This window comes from Lynx canadensis, chromosome B1 (assembly GCF_007474595.2).
Source record: "Lynx canadensis isolate LIC74 chromosome B1, mLynCan4.pri.v2, whole genome shotgun sequence".
Classification (NCBI taxonomy): Eukaryota; Metazoa; Chordata; class Mammalia; order Carnivora; family Felidae; genus Lynx; species Lynx canadensis.
Genome location: NC_044306.2, coordinates 143,082,507 through 143,106,462, shown reverse-complemented (window position 1 = coordinate 143,106,462; position 23,956 = coordinate 143,082,507).

Here is a 23,956-nt window from a genome sequence, read left to right as displayed (position 1 = left end):
TTCAAATGTATACATATTCATTGAGGATTTGGGAACCTGGATATGGTCATACGCTTTGACTTGACTCCTATAATCTTAAGTATATTCGTCATCCATGTCAATGTTCCATCCTCTATTTTAGTCTGTTTTTGACCATTCCCAAGGCCTTTAATACCACTTTGTGGAAAATATTGTTGGTTGTGTGCCCAGTGGGCACTCAGTTCCCTTATTGCTTCTTTTCTCAATTAAGTGAATATATCAGATACTCAGTTATCCAGTATCCTTGGCAACTAGCTATTGGTGGCTAAGGGACCCAGTTATGACCAAGGAGACATAAGAAAAATTTTGGGAAATGCTTCGTTAACTGATGAAAGAAGAAACGCCAGTGGAGAGACCTTGAACATACTTTTCTGCTTTTGGACTTTTTCATGTGAAGATGACTGAAGTCATCTCATAGCTCTGACAAATAGCTCTGACTGACACTGGAGGATGGTAGAAAATACCAAAAACTCTGTAGTTCTCCATGACATTTTGTTTGTTTTGTTTGTTTTAATGTTTATTATTTATTTTTGAGAGAGAAACAGAGTCAGGGGGTGGGGAGAGGCAGAGAGAGAGGGAGACACAGAATCTGAATCAGTCTCCAGACTCTGAGCTGTCAGCACAGAGTCCCATGCCAGGCTTGAACCCATGAACTGCAAGATCATGACCTGAGCTGAAGTTGGATGCTTAACCAACTGATCTACCAAGGTGCCCTTCAATGACATTCTTAAGCTACCAAAGTCTGCAACCAGCTACTTCAGGATTTTGTGTTACTTGGGAAAAGTACACTGCAAATATTTGTCACTTTTAGATCAGTATCTCTGATACTTGTGGCTGAAAGCAACTTGACACACTACTAGGACACCAAGAAGCTTATTAGGAAATAAAGGAAAAGTAAGAGTCCTTGTCCTTGAGAAGTTTACTCTAGTGAGGAGGTAGTCATGCAAACTAAAAGTACATTGTATTTCATAGACTAGTGGTGAACTAGACTGTTCAATTCTAAAAGGACAGAGTGTGTGTCTGTTTTGTTGTTGTTGTTGTATCCATAAAGCTTACTGTGGCACCAAGAATATGGCAGATGCTTAATAAAACTGAAGAAAAGTTGGAAGAAAATGAAAAGACAACTCGGTGTGCCTGTGTGTATAAGCATGCAAGAACTTTAGAAGGACCTTCAACTTTATAACTTATTTTGGGTAAGGGAAGATATACAATTGTGTTGAAATAAGAAAATCAATATTCTAGATTAAACCTCTTTAAGGAAGGTATGTGTATGAGTGATTGAGTGTGTGTATGTGTATGGAAGAGAAAGAGAAAGAGAGGGAGAGAGGCAGAGAGAGAAAGAGAAAGAAAGGGAGAGAGGGGACAGAGGGAGGGAGACAGACCAACCCTCTGACCATTTTCTCCCGAATTAAACTGGTTTTTCAGGTGTGATACAATTTTCCAGTTGGTAATTAGGCTTTATCATAAACTCATTACAATTTTAAATGTTAACAAACATGAATGTTTCTAATATAAAAGTTTGAATTGAATGAAAGTATCACATTTTAGTGACAATTTCTATAAAATATTAAGCTAAATAAAATTAATACCACATATTCTTAGAGTCCCACATCTTAGGCAGATTTATATAGCAATGATTTCAGCATTTGATATACTTTATTGTTGTATACTTTTAGTGCTATTTGACTTCACTTATACTAATGTGTTGGATAAAAAGTTTAAAAAAGGAGAAAATAAGAATTAGTCATTCATATAAAATATTGAAGCACCATTCTTTTTGCCTAATTGTATGGGGAAAATATTTGTGTAGGGATAATATATAACTGTTTAAAATTATATTATATAGCCAGGGGCACCTGGGTGGCTGAGTGGGTTGGGTATCTAACTCTTGATTTCAGCTCAGGTCATGATCCCAAGGTCATGGGACTGAGCCCCGTGTCAGGCTCCATGCCGAGTCTGGAGTCTGCTTAAGATTCTCTCTCTCTCTGCCCCCTTTTCCCTGCTCACATGTGCTCCCTCGCTAAAAAATAAAATCTTAAAAAAAATTATAGCCATAAGTGGAACCGGAGTCTCAAATTCCAGTCTGAGTAATCATTCTCCTCGTTGCTTCTAAACGCCAAAATTTTCACTATAGATACATATAGGACATATGCTCTTTCAGCTCAGTGTGCCATGGAGCTCAAGTGTGGCACATTTATGAAAAGAAAATAGCATCAAGAACACTAAAGTCTTACAGTAGAGGAGGTTAGAAATACAAATGTCAAAGTGCTAAGCTCCCAAAGTAACAATTTCTTTAATTTTATAAGAAAAACAATTATATACAAGCATAGCGATATATAGCAACTCTACATATATGCCTCTTTACCAACTATTTGCAAATTGCAAAGCACCATAAAACAGTGGTTAACTAGGATGCACTAAGGGTTTATGACACAGGCACCAGAAGTCTCTGCTACTGGATTTTGTTTTTGTTCCAGTTTATGCTGGGCTCTGAAGTTATCTATTACCTTGTTGGTCTCAGGATTCCCTTACATTCATACAAATTATTGAGGACTCCAAATAACTTTTTTTATGTGGATTGTATCTACTGGTATTTCCTGTATTGAAATTGAAACTGTATCTGTTGATTAAGTGCAAACATTTGTGAAAGAAGGGCAGACAAGGTTATACTTTCTTCCATTCAAATTTATCAAATTCCCAAAGGGCTTCCCTAATTGAGGCTTCTATTCTTAGTTTGTAGGAGGAAACCAATAGCGACTATATCTCAAAGACAAGGACCCTATTACATACTGAAAAAGAACACTAGGATTGTTTTCTCTCAAGCTACCACAATTAGGATTTGAAAAGTAGTACTTTTGGCTTTAACCAAGGTCTAAGTACCCAAAGGACTTGAACTATCCCTTCCCTAATACCATGCACTGGGTATTTTCTCCATTCCCATCTTGAAGAAATCCAGTGTTAAAAAGTTGATGACCAAAATATATTAATAAATAACTTGTATTTAGTTCAAACTTAAGGTGTACACAGAAAGTATAAATGCCCTAGAAAACAGAATCTGGGGCAAAGCTTACATACAAACATGTGGTTAGAGTGTGCAATCCTAGGGCAGTAAGAAAGAAAGGGAAGTGAAGCAGGGAAATAGTAAAAGAAACACAAGGCGATACATTACCAAGCAAACTATAACTTCATAAAAACACACAGGGTTTTGCTTGGACACAAGGGACATCTCTGAAAAGTCCATATGAAGGGTGCTAATGGGTCTTGGAAACCTCTGGTAGGTGATCAGGAGAAAGGATGTTGAATTTGTTAGCTCCCTTTCACCTTCTATATTTTTTAAATTAAATTTTTATTTAAAAACAAGTTAGTTAACAGTGTAATATTAATTTCAGGTGTAGAATTTAGTGATTCAACACTTACATGTAACACCCAGTGCTCACCACAAGTGCCCTCCTTAATACCCATCACCTATTTAACAGATCTCCCCACTCACTTCCCCTCTGGTAAGCATCAGTTTGCTCTATAGTTAAGAGTCTTGTTTCTTGGTTTCTCTCTCTCTCTCTCTCTCTCTCTCTCTCTCTCTCTCTCTCTCTCTCCAGTAAAAATTTTCCTATGGAACAATAACACCCACATCCACATGTGGGTTATGTTACTTGGCCACACCAGGAACTTGCTGCATAACCCAGATATTCCATGGGGCCTGCTTAAATCAAACCTTGCAGTGGAGCTGCTATAGCTGTGGCTATGATAGCTCCATGGAAGAGGATGTGTCCAGGAGAGGATGAGACAAGTGGTGGTATTTGGAGTTGAGGCTATCATGGCAGTGGCCATTGAACAAGGTTGAGAGTGAAGCTGAGCAAATCTGGAAAGATGCATAAACTGAGTCTGGCACACACACAAAGGAGATTTCATGTACATATCTGGAATTAGATTAGTTATTAGAATCACACAGGAACAGGCAGACCAGGATGAAGTGGTAACCTAACCAATATAATCATCTTTGCATCTCTCTTCAAAACTGCTGTACTTAATCCATTAGAAGACAACCTTGCTTATAAATGGTCTGAAGCCTGTTTGTTGCCAAATAAGAGAAAAGCCTGTCATCAGTTTCCTCTAGTTTATTATTTTTTTTGAGTCCTGTGATAACTGGTACTATTTGGAACATTGTTGGGTTAAAAAAATTAAAATATTGGGTTAAAAAAAAGTGGTTAAGAGATAATTCACTCCTTAGTTGGTGGTCCCTAGGGTACCTTTAGTTTGATAGATGATTCTTAATAGTGTTACATTGTGTAACTTAGAAATGGAGTTCAAAAATCCCCAAATGTCATAACACATCAGAATTTCAAGGCTTTTTCCATCTAGAGTCCAAAATATGGCACATAAAGCAGTGAGCTTTTTATGGATCTGGGATCCCAGGTAGCTGTGTGTTATCCTCACTGTAAATAGATAAAACTTGGGGGAAAAAGTTTGTTCTTTAAAATTCAGTGACATGAAAATTAGAAGTTTTTAAAAAATGTCAATCATCTGCCATTCCATTTCACTTTAGTGCATATCATCTTTAAAGATCTGGATTCTAAATATAGTTTAGCCCCACCATCTGTCACCCTACAGTTTTGAATAGCAAAGAAGAGAGATGTATGATCAAATGCCCATTCCCATGAGGATATTTTTATCAGAGCTTTTAGTGTGTGTCATTTATCTCATTCTATACAGCCACTGCCTCCACATTTCCTGTCCACGCACTGCTTAATCCAATCATGCCCCCCCCCATGCTTCAAGAAGACATTTTATCAGATCAATTGTTCACCATGCATAAAAGCACATCATCTGGCATGTGTAAATGCCTAAATAGCACTCTTCAGCATTTTATTGGCACAAAGCCTGCTACTCATGCACAGAGATGGCCAACAGGCCCTGAATCTACAAGAGGAAGAGAAACTATCCGAGCACATGAACATTCAACAGCTCCAAGTCTGGAGGCTTACACTAGCAAGGATTTTCTCTAATGATTTTTGAGGTCCCAAGGAAAGACAGCCTGTCCCCACTGTGCCAACCCCACTTCTACAGCATACTATTCCCTGAGTAGGTAGCCTTGGTGACTGATTCCTAAAATCAGAGATGCCTTGTTTGAGGTAAGGGGTTGTCCTTTTCTTTTTTTTTTAAAATTTTTTTTTCAACGTTTATTTATTTTTGGGACAGAGAGAGACAGAGCATGAATGGGGGAGGGGCAGAGAGAGAGGGAGACACAGAATCGGAAACAGGCTCCAGGCTCTGAGCCATCAGCCCAGAGTCCGACGCAGGGCTCGAACTCACGGACCGCGAGATCGTGACCTGGCTGAAGTCGGACACTTAACCGACTGCGCCACCCAGGCGCCCCAGGGGTTGTCCTTTTCAAAGTGGAGGCTACTACGATTGCCTAGTGGGTTTATTAAGAATGGAACCTTTCATTCTCTTGTCAAAGTGCAAGTAGATGAAAAACCTAAATGCTCCTGGAAGAGACAGGGAAAGAGAAAATTGAGAGCAAGGAAAGTCAGCCCTGCTAGAGTGGGAAGTAGGATAAGGTTGCCCAGAGTTGTCACCCCTGTTTGGAGTTAGAAGGAGAGACTCCTGACCACTTTGCTCAGAATTATCCTGGGATGATTTATAAGACCGAGCATAGAAGGTAATACAGAACTACTCCAATTTTACCACTTCTTTCCCCCCACGAAATCCCTTTAATGCTTTCCACCAACTACAAAAGTCTCACTTCAAATACACACACAGTTTATGGTAAGCAACTATATGATGTTATAAGTAATAAGATAAATAATTAAAACCTCCAGCCATTTATTCTTGCTTAATAACTTTGACAATAATTTTGAACAGGATTACGCCCTCCTCTATTTGAGGATCATTCTTAGATAGGAGAGAGATGGTAAAAAATACCTAGCCTGCCTTTAGTTGCTCATGAACCTATCTCATCCATGTCTATAGGATCTTGTCCAAGCTCAATAGTATCCCTACAAGGCCTTTGGGGTCTGAGCTCAGCAATTTCTCCAACATCACTTCTAGTCATACCTCCATTCGTATTATTTGCTCCTGCTACACCAAAGGACCTTCTCTTTTCCCTAATATGCATTTCCTCTGACTAAAAACCTACTCCTTTTCCAGTCCCTTAATTTAGGAATATTTGACGTATTTTTACACTAATAAAGTGTTATTGGTTTTAGAAAACAATACTTTCCTGATAAGATCATCTCTATAACCCCAACCTCACTTCTAGATACCCCTTCTTTTGGGTTCTGCTCATATGTTTACTTCCCCTATTAGTTCCTTGAGGTCTGAAATGGTCTTATTTTTTTCTGTATCCCCAATGTCTACCACACAGATAGATGTTCTTATTTGCTAATTAAGGAGATATAAACAACTTACATTGCATAAACATTTGTTTCTATAAGTTGTTCAGATTTCATTATCAAATACCTATTAAGCAACAAAATTTAAATGGCAGAGAGAAAACAATTGCATGCTCAGATTACTCCCACTTTTATTTTCTCCATTGTCTTTTCTTGGAATGACAATCTAGGTAATTGATTCCAGCCAAGTGAGTTGTTTGGCTGTCCATGCTGCTTTAAATCAGAGGTCCACTCAGCTTTCTCTGTGCTTTGTAACTTAACAGCAATCTTATTGGTAACAAGAAATGGATTGTGACTTGATATGATTATAGTGAGCTATGTTTACTTCGTGTGTATACATACATTGGGCTGCTCAACTTGCTTAGACTCTGTTGCATGTCTGACAAGTTTTACATTATTTTCGCTTAGTGCCAAGTGAAGAATTACTTCTATATGAATGGAAAGGGAAAATATTTTAATTAAAAATAACTTTACCCAGGAGAAAGGATTCTAAGAACATAGCAGAGTAGGAAGCATCAGGAATCTGTCTCCCTACCTAGACAACAATTGCACTGACAGAATCTGTTTGATGTAACTATTTTTGGAACTCTGGAGTCTGTTGAAAGTTTGCAACTTCCAGGGGAAGACTTGAAAAGTAAATTGTGATTAATTATGTTCAATTTCAGCTCTTAGTACAGTAGCAGCTGCCCACCCCCCACCGTCAGCCACATGGTAGACAGCTATGTAGGAGCCAAGATAAGCAAAGGAGATTTTGTCTAGTACACAGCTTGTAGGAACTAGGATAAGCAAAGGGGATCTTGTCTTTCAAATATTAGGAAGCTGTGCTCTGACTTCTGATTGCTGCTTCTGATCACAGAGGTGCAGATAAAATTACTCCTTCTATATAATCACTTTAAATGTAAATGGATTAAACTTTCTAATCAGAAGACAGGGAATGGTGAATGGATAAAAACATATGACTTGACACTATCAACAATAGCAAAAGTATGGAAAGAGCCCAAATGTCCATCAATGGATGAATTGATAAAGAAGATGTGAGGTACACACACACACACACAATGGGGTATTACTCGACAATCAAAAAGAATGAAATCTTGCCATTTGCAACTACGTGGATGGAACTAGAGGGTATTATGCTAAGTGAAATTAATCAGAGAAAGATAAATATCATATAACTTCATTCATATGAGGACTTTAAAACACGGAACAGATGAACACAAGGGAAGGGAAGCAAAAATAACATAAAACAGGGAAGGGGACAAAACATAAGAGACTCTTAAATATGGAGAACAAACAGAGGGTTACTGGAGGGGTTGTGGGAGGTGGAATGGGTTAAATGGGTAAGGGACATTAAGGAATCTACTCCTGAAATCATTGTTGCACTATATGCCAACTAACTTGGATGACAATTTAAAAAACAAAACACATGACTCAAGCATCTTTCCATGTGTCTGTTAGCCATCTGTATATTTTCTTTGAAAAAATGTCTATTCATGTCTTGTCCCCTTCTTTTAACTAGATTATTTGTTTTTTTGTGAAATCATATGATATTTATCTTTCTCCAACTGACTGGTTTTGCTTAGCATGATACATTGTAGTTCCATCCACGTTGTTGCAAATGGCAAGATTTCATTCTTTTTGATCGCTGAGTATTATTAAAATATTGATGGACATTTGGGCTCTTTCCATAATTTAGCTATTATTGATAGTGTTGCTATAAACATTGGGGTGCATGTGCCCCTTAAAAATCAGCATTTTTGTATCCTTTGGATAAAGACCTAGTGGTGCAATTGCTGACTCATAGGTAGCTCTGTTTTTAGTTTTTTGAGGAACCTCCAAACTGTTTTTACAGAGTGGCTACACCAGTTTGCATCCCACCAACAGTGTAAAAGCATTTCCCTTTCTCCGCATCCTCATCAACATCAGTTGTTCTCTGAGTTGCTCATTTTAGCCATTCTGAGAAGTGTGAGGTGATATCTCATTGTGGTTTTGATTTGTATTTGCCTCATGATGAGCGATGTTGCGCATCTTTTCATGTGTCTGTTAGCTATCTGGATATTTTCTTTGGAAAAGGGTCTATTCATGCCTTTTGCCCATTTCTTCACTGGATTATTTGTTTTTTGGGTGTTGAGTTTGAATAGTTCTTTATAGATTTTGGATACTAGCCCTTTATCTGATATGTCATTTGCAAATACCTTCTCCCATTCTGTCATTTTCCTTTTAGCTTTGTTGATGGTTTCTTTTGTTGTGCAGAAGTTTTTTTTATCTTGATGAGGTCTCAGTAGTTCATTTTTGTTTTTGTCTCCCTTGCCTCTGGAGACACGTCTAGTAAGAAGTTGCTAACGCTGAGGTCAAAGAGGTTGCTGCCTGTGTTGTCCTCTAGGATTTTAATGGTTTCCTGTCTTACCTGTAGGTCTTTCATCTATTTTGAGTATGGTGTAAAAAAAAACTGGTCCTGGGTTATTCTTCTGCATGTCACTGCCTAGGTTTCCTAACACCATTTGCTGAAGAGATGGGTTTTTTTTTCCATTGGATATTTTTTCCTACTTTGTTGAAGATGAGTTAACCATATAGTTGTGGGTTCATTTCTTGGTTCTCTTCTATTCTATTGATCTATGTGTCTGTTTTTGTGCCAATACCATACTGTATTGATGTAATCATCAATCAGCTTTCTAATATAGCTTGAAGTCCAGAATTGTGATGCCTCCAGCTTTTTTTGTTTTGTTTTGTTTTGTTTTAAAGAAACAGAAACAACTGTCTGTATGCTATAAATATTTCTTCATTGATTTCACAAATCACTTTGACAACTGTGCAATAAAACTGATCTGAGGATTTTTGACTGAATAATTTTTATGATTACATTTTCTCATCCATATTGTCCAAACGTGGTATTGATTTTTTTTTCATTATTTTTGTTTTCTATGTTTTCTTTTAAATGAATCCCTACATTTAAGAATTATATTCATTCATTAGTATGGCTACTATTTAAGATAGAAATAGTATTGAAGAGCATTGTTGGCTCAATTAGTACAGCGTGTGACTCTTGATCTTGAGGTCATGAGTTCAAGCCCCATGTTAGGAGTAGAGATTACTTAAAAGTAACATCTTTCAAAATAACAATAAAAGTTTAAAAATAAACAATACTGCTGAGGATGTGGAGAAATTGGAACACTTGTACACTCTTGCTAAGAATATAAAATGGCACTGTCACTATAGAAAATCATATGGCAGTTCCTCAAAACATTAAAAGTAGAATTGTCATATAATTTAGTAATTCTGCTTCTGGGCATATATACTGCAAACAATTGAAAGTAGCATCTCAGGGGCTCCTGGGTGGCTCTGTCAGTTTAGCATCTGACTCTTGATTTCAGCTCAGGTCATTATCTCACAGTTTGTGGGATTGAGCCCCACATTGGGCTCTGCACCGACAGCATGAACCCTGCTTGGGATTCTTTCTCTCTCTGCCCCTCTGTGTGCTCTCTCTCTCCTTTCTCAAAAATAAATAAATAAACAAACAAAAAAAAGCAGTATCTCACAGAGATATTTGTATTCCCATGTTCATAGCAGCATTATTCACCACAGCTAAAGCATGAAATAACCCAAGTGTTCATTGATAGGTAAATAGATAAGCAAAATGTGGTATATACATTAAATGAAATATTATTAAGCCTTAAAAAACTTCTGCACAGTGAAGGAAACAATCAGCAAAACTAAAAGGCAACCAACAGAATGGGAGAAGATATTTGCAAGTGACATATCAGAGAAAGGGCTAGTATCCAAAATCTATAAAGAACTTATTAAACTCAACACCCAAAAAACAAATAATCCAGTGAATAAATGGGAAAAGGATATGAGTAGACACTTCTCCAAAGAAGACATCCAGATAGCCAACCGACACATGAAAAAATGCTCAACATCACTCATCATCAGGGAAATACAAATCAAAACCACAATGAGATCACCTCACACCTGTCAGAATGGCTAACATTAACAACTCAGGCAACAACAGATGCTGGCAAGGATGCAGAGAAAGAGGATCTCTTTTGCATTGTTGGTGGGAATGCAAGCTGGTGCAGCCACTCTGGAAAACAGCATGATGGTTCCTTAAAAACTAAAAATAGAACTACCCTACGACCCAGCAATTGCACTACTAGGTATTTACCCAAGGGATACAGTTGTGCTGTTTTCAAGGGGCACGTGCAACCCCATGTTTATAGCAGCACTATCAACAATTGCCAAAGTATGGAAAGAGCCCAAATGTTCATTGATGGATGAATGAATAAAGAAGATGTGGTATATATATACAATGGAGTATTGCTCGGCAACCAAAAAGAATGAAATCTTGCCATTTGCAACTACGTGGATGGAACTAGAGGGTATTATGCTAAGTGAAATTAGTCAGAGAAAGACAAATATCACATGACTTCACTCATATGAGGACTTAAGAGACAAAACAGATGAACATAAAGGAAGGGAAACAAAAATAATATCAAAACAGGGAGGGGGACGAAACATAAGATTCTCATAAATATGGAGAACAAACTGAGGGTTACTGGAGGGGTTGTGGGAGGGGGGATGGGCTAAATGGGTAAGGGGCGCTAAGAAATCTACTCCTAAAATCATTGTTGCACTATATGCTAACTAATATGGATATAGATTTAAAAAAATAAAACAAGTTACAAAAAAAAAGAAAATAGGGAAACTGGAAACTTCAGGAAAACTAAAGACTGAAGTGAAAAAGACATGTAATACTAGTAGTCATCAGTTCTGTGATAAACAGTATTTGTGTATTATATATAATATATGTAAATTAAATACACTGCCACAAAAAAAAGTCAAGGAAATTTTGCAATATGCTACAACACTGATGAACCTTGAGGACTTTATGTTAAGTGACGTTTGCTCATCACAAGAAACCAAATACTATATATTCCACTTATATCCATTTATATGAGGGACTTAGAACAATCAAAATCATAAAGGCAGATAGTAAAATAGTGGTTGCCAGGGCTTGGCAGAGGATAATGAGGGGTTATTTAATAGGTAGAGTTTCAGTTTTACAAAATCAAAAGAGTTATGGGATAGATGGTGGTGATCACTGACAAACAATGTGAACATATTTAATACCACTGAACTGCATGCTTATAAATGGTTACGATGGCAAATTTTATGTTATGTGTATTTTACCATATAAAAAAGAAAAAAAATTTCTAATATATAATCATCTGATATCAATCAGTAAAATTCACTTTTTAGAAAATTCAATTTTTACCCACTCTTAAACTCAATGAATAAAAGTTCTGCCATCAGACAAGATTGTTCTCTACTTTCCTTGTCAGAAAATAGGTTTTCAATAGTCTTTCAGTTTTTCTCATAATATGACCAAATGCAAATTTGAAAGATTTTCAATTCTATTTTTTTCTGCATAACTGTAATGTCAAAGCTTAGTTTTCTTTTTTAAAAGCAATGATTGCTACACAAATTCATTGAATTATGACACATTCTCCACCTGGAAATGGAAAAATGATTCAAGTTATGGGAAGCCTCATTTTTCACTGCAGTGATTTTAATAAGTTATTTATATAGTTAGAATGAGCAGTAGGGTAACATTCATTAAAAAGGATTTATGTCCTAGAATTAAAGTAGACATTTAAGCCACATATTTGAAAAAGAAAGGCTATGGACAAAAATAAAAATAACAATGAAAACATACCAACCTAATGAAAGTTGCAAATTCATCCTTGCAGGTGTAAGTATGCTTTTGAGTTGTACTCACAGTATATCAACAGGATTTTATTTGGATATGTATCATCTTAAAATTGAGAAGACAAATGTGGCAAATGTGCTCATTTTTTGCACTTAGTTCCCAAAATAGATAACATAAATGTTCTTTAAGTGTTCATTTCCCAAAAGCTTATTGAAAATGGCTTCCTCTCATGGTTATACAAGATTTCTTTTACTGGTACCTTAGTCAGTTTGAACCTAAAGTACCATCAATGAAGTGTTTACTTTGAGCAACTGGGTTTGCTAGTTTACCTGGAGGTGCATTACTTTTATTTTAAACTCTGCCACAGATGCCACTTAGCTATTTACCAGTAAATGAACATTGCTTCCTTCAGTTTCTAAAATCTGGTTTTGTAGACAATCTACTAGAAGGATACAATGAATAAAGCAGAGGTTTTTTTGTTTTTTTGTTTTTTTGTTTTTTTTTTTTTTTGAGAAAACCAAAAGATCTTTTTAATGAAGATCTGGATGGAGGCTGAAGTGCAAGGGTCAGACCAGGAAGCTCAAATGGGAAGGGAAGTGACACTGTCCTATATTTCCAACTCCATGGCCAAGGCTGTTATCCTGACATTTCACTCAATTAATCAAATGGTTCCTTTAGTTTTTGTTTCATGTTCTTTTCTACTGGTCACTGTTACAACTTCAACATTAATAGTGTAAACTTGGGGTGCCTGTGTGGCTCAGTCAATTGAGTGTTTGACTTTTAAAAAAATGTTTTATTTATTTATTTATTTATTTTTATTTTTATTTTTTTATTTTTATTTTTTTGATTGGCACATTATTTTTTTTTTATAATATGAAATTTATTGACAAATTGGTTTCCATACAACACCCAGTGCTCATCCCAAAAGGTGCCCTCCTCAATACCCATCACCCACCCTCCCCTCCATCCCACCCCCCATCAACCCTCAGTTTGTTCTCAGTTTTTAACAGTCTCTTATGCTTTGGCTCTCTCCCACTCTAACCTCTTTTTTTTTTTTTTTCCTTCCCCTCCCCCATGGGTTCCTGTTAAGTTTCTCAGGATCCACATAAGAGTGAAACCATATGGTATCTGTCTTTCTCTGTATGGCTTATTTCACTTAGCATTACACTCTCCAGTTCCATCCACGTTGCTACAAAAGGCCATATTTCATTTTTTCTCATTGCCACGTAGTATTCCATTGTGTATATATACCACAATTTCTTTATCCATTCATCAGTTGATGGACATTTAGGCTCTTTCCATAATTTGGCTATTGTTGACAGTGCTGCTATGAACATTGGGGTACAAGTGCTCCTATGCATCAGTACTCCTGTATCCCTTGGATAAATTCCTAGCAGTGCTATTGCTGGGTCATAGGGTAGGTCTATTTTTAATTTTCTGAGGAACCTCCACACTGCTTTCCAGAGCGGCTGCACCAATTTGCATTCCCACCAACAGTGCAAGAGGGTTCCCGTTTCTCCACATCCTCTCCAGCATCTATAGTCTCCTGATTTGTTCATTTTGGCCACTCTGACTGGCGTGAGGTGATACCTGAGTGTGGTTTTGATTTGTATTTCCCTGATAAGGAGCGACGCTGAACATCTTTTCATGTGCCTGTTGGCCATCTGGATGTCTTCTTTAGAGAAGTGTCTATTCATGTTTTCTGCCCATTTCTTCACTGGGTTATTTGTTTTTCGGGTGTGGAGTTTGGTGAGCTCTTTATAGATTTTAGATACTAGCCCTTTGTCCGATATGTCATTTGCAAATATCTTTTCCCATTCCGTTGGTTGCCTTTTAGTTTTGTTGGTTGTTTCCTTTGCTGTGCAGAAGCTTTTTATCTTCATAAGGTCCCAGTAATTCACTTTTGCTTTTAATGCCCTTGCCTTTGGGGATGTGTCGAGTAAGAGATTGCTACGGCTGAGGTCAGAGAGGTCTTTTCCTGCTTTCTCCTCTAAGGTTCTGATGGTTTCCTGTCTCACATTTAGGTCCTTTATCCATTTTGAGTTTATTTTTGTAAATGGTGTGAGAAAGTGGTCTAGTTTCAACCTTCTGCATGTTGCTGTCCAGTTCTCCCAGCACCATTTGTTAAAGAGACTGTCTTTTTTCCATTGGATGTTCTTTCCTGCTTTGTCAAAGATGAGTTGGCCATACGTTTGTGGGTCTAGTTCTGGGGTTTCTATTCTATTCCATTGGTCTGTGTGTCTGTTTTTGTGCCAATACCATGCTGTCTTGATGATGACAGCTTTGTAGTAGAGGCTAAAGTCTGGGATTGTGATGCCTCCTGCTTTGGTCTTCTTCTTCAAAATTCCTTTGGCTATTCGGGGCCTTTTGTGGTTCCATATGAATTTTAGGATTGCTTGTTCTAATTTCGAGAAGAATGCTGGTGCAATTTTGATTGGGATTGCATTGAATGTGTAGATAGCTTTGGGTAGTATTGACATTTTGACAATATTTATTTTTCCAATCCATGAGCAGGGAATGTCTTTCCATTTCTTTAAATCTTCTTCAATTACCTTCATAAGCTTTCTATAGTTTTCAGCATACAGATCCTTTACATCTTTGGTTAGATTTATTCCTAGGTATTTTATGCTTCTTGGTGCAATTGTGAATGGGATCAGTTTCTTTATTTGTCTTTCTGTTGCTTGATTGTTAGTGTATAAGAATGCAACTGATTTCTGTACATTGATTTTGTATCCTGCAACTTTGCTGAATTCATGTATCAGTTCTAGCAGACTTTTGGTGGAGTCTATCGGATTTTCCATGTATAATATCATGTCGTCTGCAAAAAGCGAAAGCTTGACTTCATCCTTGCCAATTTTGATGCCTTTGATTTCCTTTTGTTGTCTGATTGCTGATGCTAGAACTTCCAGCACTATGTTAAACAACAGCGGTGAGAGTGGGCATCCCTGTCGTGTTCCTGATCTCAGGGAAAAAGCTCTCAGTTTTTCCCCGTTGAGGATGATGTTAGCTGTGGGCTTTTCATATATGGCTTTTACGATCTTTAAGTATGTTCCTTCTATGCCGACTTTCTCAAGGGTTTTTATTAAGAAAGGGTGCTGGATTTTGTCAAAGGCCTTTTCTGCATCGATTGACAGGATCATATGGTTCTTCTCTTTTTTTTTGTTAATGTGATGGATCACGTTGATTGATTTGCGAATGTTGAACCAGCCCTGCATCCCAGGAATGAATCCCACTTGATCATGGTGAATAATTCTTTTTATATGCTGTTGAATTCGATTTGCTAGTATCTTATTGAGAATTTTTGCATCCATATTCATCAGGGATATTGGCCTGTAGTTCTCTTTTTTTACTGGGTCTCTGTCTGGTTTAGGAATCAAAGTAATACTGGCTTCATAGAATGAGTCTGGAAGTTTTCCTTCCCTTTCTATTTCTTGGAATAGCTTGAGAAGGATAGGTATTATCTCTGCTTTAAACGTCTGGTAGAACTCCCCTGGGAAGCCATCTGGTCCTGGACTCTTATTTGTTGGGAGATTTTTGATAACCGATTCAATTTCTTCGCTGGTTATGGGTCTGTTCAAGCTTTCTATTTCCTCCTGATTGAGTTTTGGAAGAGTGTGGGTGTTCAGGAATTTGTCCATTTCTTCCAGGTTGTCCAATTTGTTGGCATATAATTTTTCATAGTATTCCCTGATAATTGTTTGTATCTCTGAGGGATTGGTTGTAATAATTCCATTTTCATTCATGATTTTATCTATTTGGGTCATCTCCCTTTTCTTTTTGAGAAGCCTGGCTAGCGGTTTGTCAATTTTGTTTATTTTTTCAAAAAACCAACTCTTGGTTTCGTTGATCTGCTCTACAGTTTTTTTAGATTCTATATTGTTTATTTCTGCTCTGATCTTTATTATTTCTCTTCTTCTGCTGGGTTTAGGCTGCCTTTGCTGTTCTGCTTCTATTTCCTTTAGGTGTGCTGTTAGATTTTGTATTTGGGATTTTTCTTGTTTCTTGAGATAGGCCTGGATTGCAATGTATTTCCCTCTCAGGACTGCCTTCGCTGCGTCCCAAAGCGTTTGGATTGTTGTATTTTCATTTTCGTTTGTTTCCATATATTTTTTGATTTCTTCTCTAATTGCCTGGTTGACCCACTCATTCGTTAGTAGGGTATTCTTTAACCTCCATGCTTTTGGAGGCTTTCCAGACTTTTTCCTGTGGTTGATTTCAAGCTTCACAGCATTGTGGTCTGAAAGTATGCATGGTATAATTTCAATTCTTTTATACTTATGAAGGGCTGTTTTGTGACCCAGTATATGATCTATCTTGGAGAATGTTCCATGTGCACTCGAGAAGAAAGTATATTCTGTTGCTTTGGGATGCAGAGTTCTAAATAGATCTGTCAAGTCCATCTGATCCAATGTCTCATTCAGGGCCCTTGTTTCTTTACTGACCGTGTGTCTAGATGATCTATCCTTTTCTGTAAGTGGGGTGTTAAAGTCCCCTGCAATTACCACATTCTTATCAATAAGGTTGCTTATGTTTATGAGTAATTGTTTTATATATTTGGGGGCTCCGGTATTCGGCGCATAGACATTTATAATTGTTAGCTCTTCCTGATGGATAGACCCTGTAACTATTATATAATGTCCTTCTTCATCTCTTGTTACAGCCTTTAATTTAAAGTCTAGTTTGTCTGATATAAGTATGGCTACTCCAGCTTTCTTTTGGCTTCCAGTAGCATGATAAATAGTTCTCCATCCCCTCACTCTGAATCTAAAGGTGTCCTCAGGTCTAAAATGAGTCTCTTGTAGACAGCAAATAGATGGGTCTTGTTTTTTTATCCATTCTGATACCCTATGTCTTTTGGTTGGTGCATTTAATCCATTTACATTCAGTGTTATTATAGAAAGATACGGGTTTAGAGTCATTGTGATGTCTGTATGTTTTATGCTTGTAGTGATGTCTCTGGTACTTTGTCTCACAGGGTCCCCCTTAGGATCTCTTGTAGGGCTGGTTTAGTGGTGACAAATTCCTTCAGTTTTTGTTTGTTTGGGAAGACCTTTATCTCTCCTTCTATTCTAAATGACAGACTTGCTGGGTAAAGGATTCTCGGCTGCATATTTTTTCTGTCTAGCACACTGAAAATCTCGTGCCAATTCTTTCTGGCCTGCCAAGTTTCAAAAGAGAGATCAGTCACGAGTCTTATAGGTCTCCCTTTATATGTGAGGGCACGTTTACCCCTTGCTGCTTTCAGAATTTTCTCTTTATCCTTGTATTTTGCCAGTTTCACTATGATATGTCGTGCAGAAGATCGATTCAAGTTACGTCTGAAGGGAGTTCTCTGTGCCTCTTGGATTTCAATGCCTTTTTCCTTCCCCAGTTCAGGGAAGTTCTCAGCTATGATTTCTTCAAGTACCCCTTCAGCACCTTTCCCTCTCTCTTCCTCCTCTGGGATACCAATTATGCGTATATTATTTCTTTTTAGTGTATCACTTAGTTCTCTAATTTTCCTCTCATACTCTTGGATTTTTTTATCTCTCTTTTTCTCAGCTTCCTCTTTTTCCATAACTTTATCTTCTAGTTCACCTATTCTCTCCTCTGCCTCTTCCATCCGAGCCGTGGTGGTTTGCATTTTGTTTTGCATTTCCTTTAAAGAGTTTTTCAGCTCCTCGTGACTGTTCCTTAGTCCCTTGATCTCTGTAGCAAGAGATTCTCTGCTGTCCTGTATACTGTTTTCCAGCCCAGCGATTAATTTTATGACTATTATTCTAAATTCACTTTCTGTTATATTATTTAAATCCTTTTTGATCAGCTCATTAGCTGTTGTTATTTCCTGGAGATTCTTCTGAGGGGAATTCTTCCGCTTGGTCATTTTGGATAGTCCCTGGTGTGGTGAGGACCTGCAGGGCACTTCCCCTGTGCTGTGGTGTATAACTGGAGTTGGTGGGCGGGGCCGCAGTCAGTCCTGATGTCTGCCCCCAGCCCACCGCTGGGGCCACAGTCAGACTGGTGTGTGCCTTCTCTTCCCCTCTCCTAGGGGCGGGATTCCCTGTGGGGTGGCGTGGCCCGTCTGGGCTACTTGCACACTGCCAGGCTTGTGGTGCTGGGGATCTGGCGTATTAGCTGGGGTGGGTAGGCAAGGTGCACGGCGGCAGGGGGGGCAGGCTTAGCTCGCTTCTCCTTAGGTGATCCACTTCAGGAGGGGCCCTGTGGCAGCCGGAGGGAGTCAGATCCGCTGCCGGAGGTTTGGCTCCGCAGAAGCACAGAGTTGGGTGTTTGCGCGGAGCGAGCAATTTCCCCGGCCGGAACCGGTTCCCTTTGGGATTTTGGCTGGGGGATGGGCGGGGGAGATGGCGCTGGCGAGCGCCTTTGTTCCCCGCCAAACTGAGCTCTGTCGTCCGGGGCTCCGCAGCTCACCCTCCCTTTGTCCTCCAGCCTTCCCGCTTTCCGAGCAGAGCTGTTAACTTACTACCTCCCAGACGCTAAGTCGCGCTTGCTGTCTGAACACAGTCCGTCAGGCCCCTCCGCTTTTGCAAGCCAGACTCGGGGGTTCTGCTTGGCTGGCGAGCCGCCCTTCCGCCCTGGCTCCCTCCCGCCAGTCCGTGGAGCGCGCACCGCCTCGCCGCCCTTCCTACCCTCTTCCGTGGGCCTCTCGTCTGCACTTGGGTCCGGTGACTCCGTTCTGCTAATCCTCTGGCGGTTTTCTGGGTTATTTAGGCAGGTGTAGGTGGAATCTAAGTGATCAGCAGGACGCGCGGTGAGCCCAGCGTCCTCCTACGCCGCCATCTTCCTGTTTTATTTATTTTTGAGAGAGAGAGAAAGAGAGAGAGAGAGAGAACGAGAACAGTGGGGGAGGGGCAGAGAGAGAGGGAGACACAGAACCCAAATAAGGCTCCAGGCTCTGAGCTGTCTGAACAGAGCTCTATGCTGGGCTTGAATTCGTGAACCACAAGATCTTGACCTGGGCCAAAGTCAGACACTTAACCAACTGAGCCACCCAGGCACCCAAAGTGTTTGACTTTTGATTTCAGCTCAGGTCATGATCTCACTGTTCCTAGGATCAAGCCCTGCATCAGGCTTCTCACTGGCAGCACAGAGCCTGCTTGGGATTCTCTTCCCTCTCTTTCTACCCCTCCCCTGCTCATGCTCACTCTTTCTCTCTCTCTCAAAATAAGTAAATAAACTAAAAAAAAATAGTGTAAACTTAAATTTGGTGAGGGACGTCACTAGTCACTGAAATATCACCATCCTGTGGCATGTGGCAAGTTTTAACTAGAAAGCTTGTCCTCTCTGTTTATTCTAGATTTTGACATAGACTAATTGTTTCCAGGCATATTTGCTATTTGTCAGGCTGCCTGGTTTTAAAGGGATATGCTGTGCTCAGCAGAGAACAAGAATTATACTGTAGAGGAGACTTCATCATGGGGAAGGTACATGCAGAGTAACTTGACAGATTTTGGCATTGTGTTATTTCCTTGGTTCAGTGAGTCCTTTCCAAAATTATCTGGATTTATGTGTCCACCATTCTTTGGGAGGTAGAAGAGAAGATATTATGGTCATTCCCTGGTTCTAAGCAAGTCCAGTTGGTATAATCATCCAAACACAGCAGTTACTTTTCTATCTTTTAAGAACTTTTACAGGTACTGGACTCCAGCTTGAGGTCCCTAGAGTCCTAGGGAATTGGTGAAGGTGTTGAGGTGGACACACACCTGTTCAATAAAAAACTTGTTGTCTCAGGGGCTGAAGTGTTGTTGGAAGACAAAAGGGTGACCAACTATCATGGCTTGCCTGGGACTTTTCAGTGCTAAAATCAGGACAGTCCTAGGAACTCAGGGATATAATTGGTTACCTTATGAGGCAGTCTTTAGCTACTGGGAACTTCAGCGATTATCTCAGCTGCAGAGAGCCATCTAGCATAAGGTCATGTCCTTTCCCAGCATGGCTCACATCCAATGATTGATCTGTGAGGGAGTATACAGGCCTAACTATTTGAGACCAACTCAGAACATCACTAAAGTACATTATTGCTCCAGAACTTCCCTGTGGGTCCAGCTGAAGCTGTTGCTGAGCCTGTATCACAGTTAGACTTCTTCTTCCTCTCAATTTTGCTCCCTACCCCCTTCCATACTTCTAGATCACAAAGGTGCTTCCTAACATCCTGGATGTTAACTCACTTTAGAGTCTGCATCCCAGGGAACTCAAACTGCACAGTGGTCCGTGATCTAGGCTTTGAAAAAAAGAGTATGTGAATTTATTAGCATTTGCAGTTTTTTTCCTAAGTGATCTCAAATATTTATTTGCTTTTGTCTGGAATGATGGGAATGCTTTGAGAACAGTGATTCTCCTGAGTTGACCAGAAGCCATGTTTAGTAATTATATATTTTCTCATTAATTTTCCATTTAAATGTGGTTTTATACACATATTTCCAAATCTGCACTCGAAATGCAGGATGAGTATACAATAGAAGGAATCCTTAAATTACAGGGCACTTTTGGGTGGCAGGTGGTCGGATGAGGCGATATAAAGTAATTAACTGAAGCTAATTTCACTTTGTGATTTTTGTTAGTGGGCAAGGCTGGAGTAGAAGTCATCTTCTAAAAACTTTTGCTTTTTTTTTTTTTTCAACGTTTATTTATTTTTGGGACAGAGAGAGACAGAGCATAAACGGGGGAGGGGCAGAGAGAGAGGGAGACACAGAATCAGAAACAGGCTCCAGGCTCTGAGCCATCAGCCCAGAACCTGACACGGGGCTCGAACTCACTGACCACGAGATCGCGACCTGGCTGAAGTCGGACGCTTAACCGACTGCGCCACCCAGGCACCCCTAAAAACTTTTGCTTTTAAGAATGGTGTTTTCCTTTGGCTTTTCTGGCTGCTATAATTATCTCAGGTGATAGGTTTGTAAGATAGATTAGAGTAAATTCTACCTCATGGTCTTTCAGCTGCTGTAACTTCAGTTTATCCCCTTATTTTGGTAATAATTCCTAGCTCAAATTCCCAAGAGAGAACTTGGCCTATAACATGGCCTGGAATGAAAAGATGAGCTGTATCAATAACCAGGTTTTGTGTTAATGACCCTTCCATTGGATGTTCATCTTTTTTGTAGTCAGCTGGTCATGTGATACCAAGCGTGATCACCAAGAGCTGCCTATCCAGTGTGGGCTGTAAGTAGAGCAGGCACTGACTGACATGTCCAATAGCAGGGGACATACCTGGTACATGATTTGAATTTTTATTCTAACTCCAATTAAGTTTCATCTTGGAACATGGCCTGAATTTTGAAAGCATACTTTCATTTGGCCACATATCATGGCCAAATTAAAGATTTGGAAGATCTGTTCAAATAAAAAGTGCAACATATTTTTAACTATACTAAGCATTGTTCCAATGAAAAATGATGCTGGTAACATGATCTCTCTCCCCAGTTCAAGCTGAAATAACTTAGGGGAAGGAGACAAGAACTTCTTTAATGTTTAGAGTCAAAGAAACTAAGAAAGGTTACTGAACTCATAATACTCATAACACAAAGAGAAGAAGGTGAACAGGCTTTTGCTTCCCCTACCACAAAACAACCCAAAGTACATTAATGAAAGAAGTCAGAATATTCCCTAATACCCTATAAGTAGGGTCAAAATTGATGGTAAAATATTACCTAAAATTCATATATCAGCTCCTTGAATTCTGTTTAAAAAATTATAAGATACTCCAGGCAGAAAGTAGGAAAGAGCAAAAAATAACCTAAAGCAAATGGTTAAAAATAATATGCAAATGTATAAAAAAAGTTATTTTACTTTGAGGCAGTAATATCAGCTCCTAGGCTGAGAATGAGAGAAAGGAGAGACATAAAATTTCTGCCTTGAATCTTTTCCAGTTTTGCATATATATTATCTTTAGGAATACACTATAAGAGGTCTCTATAGCATTGGGCCTCTGCAATATTAAATCATTAATACTGCTTAGCTAATACTTCTTCTCATTATAATTTTTATTTAGTCTTTTCAGTTTTGGATATTTCTCATTTCACATAACAAATGTGGCTGGCAAAGCTGACTGCACAGAAAATTCCATTTTCTTTGCTATAACAAATAACCCTATAATGGACAATCTTCTTTCCATGAGGGACGAAAAGGACCTTCAAAGTTTGAGCAAAACTTGTTGGTGGTAAGTGAATTAATGTAGAGGTTAGATATATGGTGAAAGGGACATTATGGTCCTGGCAGTTCATTTATTCTTATTCTTTCCCTAAAACCAGAATCTTCCTTTATCTACCTCTTCTGTTTTTCTCTCCAGAGGCATTTTTTTTCTATGCTTATGGATTAATTTGTCCACAAGTACAGCTTTAGTAACACTGTGGATATGTTCTAATAACAAACTTGATTATCTTCTCTGGTCTTATTATGTACTGACTTTTAGTTGAACCTAATTTCTTACCTCAGTTACTACAAAACCTCCTGATTAACCTTACTGCTATTATCAGAAGTTCTAGCATGGAAGAAATGCCCTTCATAGTGTGGATCCTACCCACTCCATTATTCTCAACTTTCAGTCCTCACATTTGCTTTAGCTGCATTAAACATCTTGTAGTTCAAATGTTTCATTTGGGTTCCCCAGGGGTTGTGACATGTCCTGCATTAACCTGATGTTTCTCAATGTTGTCCATGGGCCCTCCATGTATTAGCCACGATTCCAGGGGAAGCAGATGGGAATTTGAGGAGAATTTAGTAAAAGTACTACTTCTTAGGGTGTGGGAAATTGTAGAGAAGCCACACATATAGAGTAGTATTCTGGTGGGCCACTGGTATTGTCCCTAGGCTGGAAGGTGTGAGGGAGGGAACTCTTAGGACCTGAAGACAGAAGGCTATAGAGAGAGCAGGCTGAATGAGCTATGACTCTTGGATGAGGGAAGCAATAACCACAGGATGGCAATTCCACAGAGGGGGTTAAAAACAAAATTTCTTCTCCTAAGTCTCCTTCCCTCCTTCCTTTCAGTCTCCATGAGTGCTCACCTTTGGCTGAACCCCACTGGAAGCCATAGGGCACGGGAGCCCCTTGATGCCGTTTATGTTGGCCAGCCATGCATGGCACAGGGTGGGGAAGGGCAGAGCATGTGTTGGGAGAATAAATGGAGATACCATGTACCTTGTATCAGAAGCACCTGTAGGACTTGAAGCAGATTGTTGAGGCTTATTGCACTTGCTAAATCAGAAGCTTTGTTATTGGAGACCAGGAATCAGCATGAATCAGAGATAATAAGGCATCCACTGAGAATCTTTGCTCCATTTTCATAGTACAGAGTAGAGGTTGGAAGTAGCTGCTCATCTGGGGACTACTTAGTATCCTGATGAAGCCATATGACAAGTTTTTGCTATGGGGATATTAGTGAAAATATGTAAATTTCACTGTCTCTTTCCCCTGCCCACCTTTACCCAGAGAACTCAGAAGCCTGATAGCACAGAACCACAAAATGAAGAGTCAGGGTTCCTGGAGTATCATGAGGAAGAAATCATCCTACTGAGTAGACAATCACAGGAAATAAACTTTGAAAAAAGTTATAAAACATTTTAGAGGACTTCTGGGGAAGATGACAGAGTAGGTAGATTCTAAGCTCAACTCATTTCATGGATACACTGAGATAACAGCCACATCAATGTAAATAGCCCAGAAAACAACCTGAAGACTGGCAGAACAGACTCTCCAGTTAATTATAAAGAAGAGTCCACATCAAACATGTAGGAAGGGCAGAGACACAGTGAAGAACCAAAATGATCCATGAGACTGTCCACAAGGGTGAGGGACACCACAAACATAGAGAAGGAAGAGGAGCAGATTGCACACTAGGCACCTGAA